Source organism: Cetorhinus maximus, chromosome 7, assembly GCF_964194155.1.
Source record: "Cetorhinus maximus chromosome 7, sCetMax3.hap1.1, whole genome shotgun sequence".
Taxonomy (NCBI): Eukaryota; Metazoa; Chordata; class Chondrichthyes; order Lamniformes; family Cetorhinidae; genus Cetorhinus; species Cetorhinus maximus.
In genome coordinates, this window is record NC_135885.1 from 109313122 (window position 1) to 109319121 (window position 6000).

At 41.6% G+C, this 6000-nt stretch overlaps 1 protein-coding gene across 1 annotated transcript in view; it reads right to left on the minus strand.

Annotated features, from left to right (window-relative positions):
* The window catches only part of bcl9 (BCL9 transcription coactivator), a 478755-nt gene extending 476060 nt beyond the window's left edge, over window positions 1–2695 (minus strand). Inside the window, exon 1 of the mRNA XM_078545908.1 lies at window positions 2565–2695. The gene's annotated coding sequence lies outside the window, so the exon portion shown is untranslated. The remainder of the gene's footprint in view (window positions 1–2564) is intronic.
* Between the last annotated feature and the right edge of the window lie 3305 nt (window positions 2696–6000).

Here is a 6000-nt window from a genome sequence, read left to right on the forward strand (position 1 = left end):
AATTAATGTTGGAAAAGTTGAAATCACCTAATTACCCTATTGTTATTGTTTTTACACACCTCTGCAAATTGTGCACATATTTGCTCCTCAATTTCCCACTGACTATCTGGGGGTCTATAATAAACACCTAACACCTATCCCTAAGCTCTACCCACAAAGCTTCATTCGATGCCCCCTCCAAGATATCATCTCTCCTTACTGCAGTAACTGACTCCTTAACTAATCATGCAATGCGTCCTCCTCTTTCACCCCCTCCCCTGTCTTGCCTAAAGATTCTATATCCCGGAATGTTAAGCTGCCAATCCTGCCTCTCCCTCAACCACGTCTCTGCGATGGCTACTATATCACAATTCCACATGTCAATCCTCACCCTTAACTCATCTGTTTTACCTGTAATACTCCTGGCATTAAAGTAGAGGCCATCCAGCCTTGCCTTACTCCCTTGAAACTTAATGCAGCTGTACTCCCTCTGACTTGATTGTTTTACTATATTAGAGAAAACCTTTCTAATTTATCACACCAGCAATTTCCCTCTAACACAGGTCCTGTATATCCACAGAATCACAACTTGTGCCAAATCATACTGATGAAAGAATGTAATTGGATTATTGTAAAGGCTCGATGGTGTCACACTAAAAGGTTTGAAGACTTGTAGGTTTAAACATAAACTATTTATTAACCCATAACCATGTACAATCCCAGGTACTGTCATGCATGGGTGCTGCCTCCATGCTGGCTCCTTCTAGACTACTCCACAGTCTACGATCATGTGATTCTCTACATCAGATCACAGGTGGTAATATTCTTCCTGGTATTAACCCTTGCTCTGTCGAATATCTTTATACTACAATGGCATGCTACTACCTCTTAAAGGCATACAGCATGGATAATGTTTTATCTATTCAGGAAAAGGGGTTGAGAGAGTATAAATATTCAATCTAAACCTCTTCAATACTGCAGTGGTGTGCTTTTGCACATTACTTTTTTTGAAATCATTTTACCCAATTATCTGTATGGCAATAACTTTAGACCTGTTTATGGGGAGATGTGATGCTGTGTTGCAGACTCAGTAATTTAATTTGGAGAACTGTCTGGCACATACTGCTGGACATCTCTGAGACACTCCTGTTAGATACAAATAGTATGTGTGCATGTCGGAGGTTGCATGCAAAGGTATATTAGCACATCACAAGCACCTTATTTTTCATTTCCAGAGCAGTAATCAGAGTCAGTGGGTGGTGTAGGATTTCACAGACACAAGAAAATTAAAGAGAAAGTGACAGAGAGAATAAGGAATTCATCAGGCATTCACCCAGGATTCATGCATTCGTTGTCAATTTATAATGGTAATGTGACTGTGTCTAAATATCATTGAAGGTGACTATCAGTGATAGCAAGGCCAATTTGCAACTCGGAAATGATGATCAAATTTTACCACAAACTCAACTTCTGCCAACGTAAAAGAAAGCATTTTAAACTCTTCAACTTTGTTGTTTAACTATCTGACTCTGGCTATATTTAGAGCATGACTAATACACTAATGACTAATGAATACAAATGGTAAAAACAATTACATTCAGACTGTGGTTTTCAGTAAAGTTAGTGACAGAAATTATTTTGTGCTAAAGGCAGTCAGAGACACAAATGCTGGGTTCACATCTTTTCCTCTCTGCTTTGTCTTTCACATTACAAGTTCTGACGTGTCTTATGAGAAGTGGCTAATATCTAAAGTATTGATTGGCATATTAAAATATAACACTATCTGCTCTAGACTTAAATCTGTTTTTTAGAATGAGAGTAGGAATGTATCATTCAAATACAGCTGGTCTAAATCTGTATTGTGATTCCAGTGTAAATTAGCTATAGCACAGAATAGTAATAAATAAAAAGATGCAAGTCAAAGCTTGGCAAGAAAACAAGCAAGTTAGTTACCCTAACTGGAAGTTTACATTTTGTTTACAAATTCAAACTAATGGTTGGTTGAGTATTTGATCTATGGGCAATAACACATTTTTGTAGAACAACTGAATAAAAACTTCAGAATTGTGATAGCTGCAACAAGACCAATTACAAATAGCCAGGTGTTCTTTGTGCCTCAAAAATACAAATTTTAAACTAAAAATTAAACTTTTCCCCATTGTTAATATCATCACAGTTATTAAAATAAACAATACTTTTGTTAAAAGAAAAGGTATACTTGTATTTGCTCACATCACACCCATTTGACTCCAGTGCAATATAATCATTACAACCACTCAAGCAGTCAACACCCTTCACAGAAAGAATTGTACAGCATTCTGAGGCCTGCAAGGAGCTATTGTGTTGCAGAAAATTGGCCAAGCCAGACTTTATAGCATTTTTTCAAGAGTTCCAGCTGCAAGAGGTCATCTCAGCCTTAGGCACCCTGTAGGAAATTCAGCAGCATACTGACTGCAGTGATATGTTGTTTAAGGGTAAGTATTTGATGGTGCAAACATTAGGTAACATATAAATCCAATCAGTACAGAAACAGCAGACAACCTTTACTGAAGCACTGCTACAGAATGCAGACTGCGGACACTTACCTTCTGTGATTACTTGAGGTTCAATGCAGCCGAGAAAATGAACACAAAGACCCTTTCCAGCAAACTCTGTCCCCCTTAACATCAAGACACCAGAGCAGCATCAAAGCAATTTGGGGGGAACACTTTGTGGCTTTTTATCTGGTCTGGACTGATCCTTTCCTCCCCCTCAGGGTGTGAGAAATGGTTCAGCCCTACCTTCATGCCAAGAAGCTTTCACACGTGGCAAAGAACCTTGTCTCAAGCAATTGCTGACAAGTCATAAACAAGACAGCATCTGCAGAATGCAAACTCATTCCTGACAGCTAGCTGAGCTCTTCAATCAGGCTCCAGGCGGCTCAACTGCCATTCAGCTTATACTACATTGTGTCTGAGGAGGAGGGACAAAGCTGTTCATCCAGTCAATTTGAACCTCAGGGCTGTCAATGGGGACTTTTTGAGGAGAAGCTGAAGGAAAGATATAAATAAAGGAAGAAATAATTTTAAAGCATACCCTCTCTGACTGTTTAAAAAAAAACTAAACTGCAGAGCCCTGCCTTTTCTAAAGTGAATTAACAGCGCTTAAGAAAAGCTAAATCATATGAATGATCAGGTGAAAATCTGGGAGTGCTCTTGAGTTCCCAGTTTTTCATTCAAACACAATTGTTGCTGGATATGGGAAATATTGTTCGAATGAAAGGATTGTTTAAAGAAAGGGCATAAGTCTTCAAATGAAAATCATTTCAAAGGCACAGGCTGTGCCAAACTGTGAAAACGAAAGGACAATTCAGTGAGGTTTTTTTTCATAATTCCCTTTGTTACATTCTGCTTGCTTCCAAACCACAAATGGGTGACGATGACTTCAAAAAACACTAAACAATATGTGGAATGTCACTGGTCTGCCAGTATGTAGATTATCGTTAGGCTGAGGAGAAAGGGGAATTAAGAAAGGTTCAAGAATTTCGGCAGCTCCAAATATCACATTTTCAGAGGCCCTCCCCGGTGGAAAAATAAACTGTGGGGGAATGGGAACCAATTACACTCAGAGGAAACATTTGTGCAGTCTAATTATTCAAGGTGAATACTTAATAGGAATCCGAAAAAATATGAATTGGTTATTTCACAGTGCATCAAAACAACCTGTAGCATTGATTCTCCAACCCCTTGTGCTGTTCAGTTCATATTGTTAGCCACTGTTAAAATAATCCACTACTACACCTCCAGAAACAGACTTAAAAGGCACTATTAATTTAATGCATCAATCTTCCAAACCTTTCTTTCAAGAAATGATAACCTGTGGAGCTGAGTACAGTATTCAGACAACCAGCTATCTCAAAAGCTAAATTAAAAAATCAGAGACACAAGGATTTTTAACAGTGACCTGTTTCTGCAACAACTTCAACAGAGCCATCAAAACTATATAGCACAAAAGCCAACCCTCAACTTCTTTCTGCCTCCAACCCATCCCCCATTTTCTCGCATGTGCCTTATGCACATATGCTGAGGAGAGGAAAAGACACTTGAGGAACTATTCTCCCATGTTATTTTTAGATGTAAGGCCCTAATGCACCAACAACATAAGAAGGAAAAAAGTCCTTTAGGAGTAAGTAGTTAAGTATAAACCTGCATATAGTGAAGAATGTAGCAAATATATATGATTGTAGCAGGGTGATTGAGGACCAGTATGTCAGACACAGTCTCATGAGGGCCCTGATCCCTGTAAGGGGTATGGCCCTTTAAGGTTCCTCAGCTTTAAAAAGCAGTTGGAGTAGGGGGAGACTTTGCCCAGGCATACAAAAGCAGATGCGGGAAAACTGCAATAAAAATAGAAAACACGAAAAATACTCAACATCTGTGGAGGGAGAGACAGAGTTAATGGGTTTTTGTTCCCGAGTCGAGTAAAGGTAGTTGAGAAATCTCACGGCTCGTTGCGCCTGCCTCAGGAGAGACTCACCTGAATGGCAGGATCTTTTTTCCGGGGGGATGGGTGCAGGATAGAGTCAGACCCGCCGCCCCCCGGTGCAGATTGGAGACAGCCACAGGGGCTTCTAAATCAGGTTGGTTAAAGGCCTGCCTCAATTCTCTGGGATTTCGTCCCAGTTGTTCTGTTAAATAATAGGCCCTCTAGCCCTCATCCCTCAACTACCTATGCCCCATCCATGGCAACTCATACCAACCATGCTATCCCACCCACCCACAATGGCACATCATACCCTCCATGCCAACATACGACATGCCAGCATACCAAATGGTCCCTCATATCCTCCATGCAACCCATTCCTCCACCAACCCCCATGGTCCCTCATATGCTCCATGCCAACAAGTGCCCCCCAAAGTACCCCCAACGTCCTCTTATACTCTCCATATCAACCGATGACCACAGCCACCCCCAATGGTCCCTCCTAACCTCCATGCCCTCCACCCAGCCCAATGGCCTCCATACCATCCATGCCATTGATGCCTCCACCCACCCCCAATGGCCCTTCATAGACTCCATGCCATCACATGCCCCCCACCCAGCCCCATGGCCCCTTATAACCCTGTGCCAAATTAACACCAACCCACCCAGCACCCTTTGTCCCTATACCCTCCATAATAAGTAGCCCAGGAGTGGGCAAACCACAGGAGCCATGTTGAGATGAAATAAAATAAAGTTCTAAATATCTGTTACAGCCCTGCTCCATTAAAAAGCACTCCCATTCATGAAGGCATGTTAAAAACAGTTAAATCCCGTCAAGTAGTTAATCCCTTATAAAAAAATCAGCAGACTTGTGTTCATAATCACAACAACTTATACTACAAATACAAAGCCACCTTAGACTACACCTTCCATCTAAAAGAATAAAGGCAGCAGACACATGAGAACACCACCATCTGAAATCACCCTCCAAGCCACTCATCATCCTGACTTGGAAATATATTGCCATTCCTTTACTGTCGTTGGGCCAAAATCCTGTAATTCCCCCCCCCCTAACTGCACTGTTGGTGTAACTCATTTGAGTCAACCAAGTAAACTAAATGAACAAAATTAAGGACAAAATAAAAGGGAAACTGCAAAAACAAAGACAAAAGTTTAAGAAAACTTGCAAACATTAAACCTCAAACTCCTCGACCCTGGATTTCTGCCTCTTTGTCGACCCCCTCGTGTACTCCTGACCGAAGATGCAGACGTGAGCCTTGCCTACATCCCACCATAGCCTCAAGAAGGGGAAGCCTCCCCACTTCCTTCTCCAGCCAGCCCAGAAACGACGTAACGAGCCCAGGAACCACTCGTCCTCCAGCAGCAGGTTGTTAAAGTGCCAGTACGCGGAGCCCATCTGAGCACAGAACGGAACGTGTTTCGCCCATAACAGACAGTGGTCCATACGTGGCACCTGCCGCACAGAAGTTGACGGAACACAGAACACGAACACAACCCACCCAGCAACATCAATCATTCAATCGGACATCCGTCTACCCA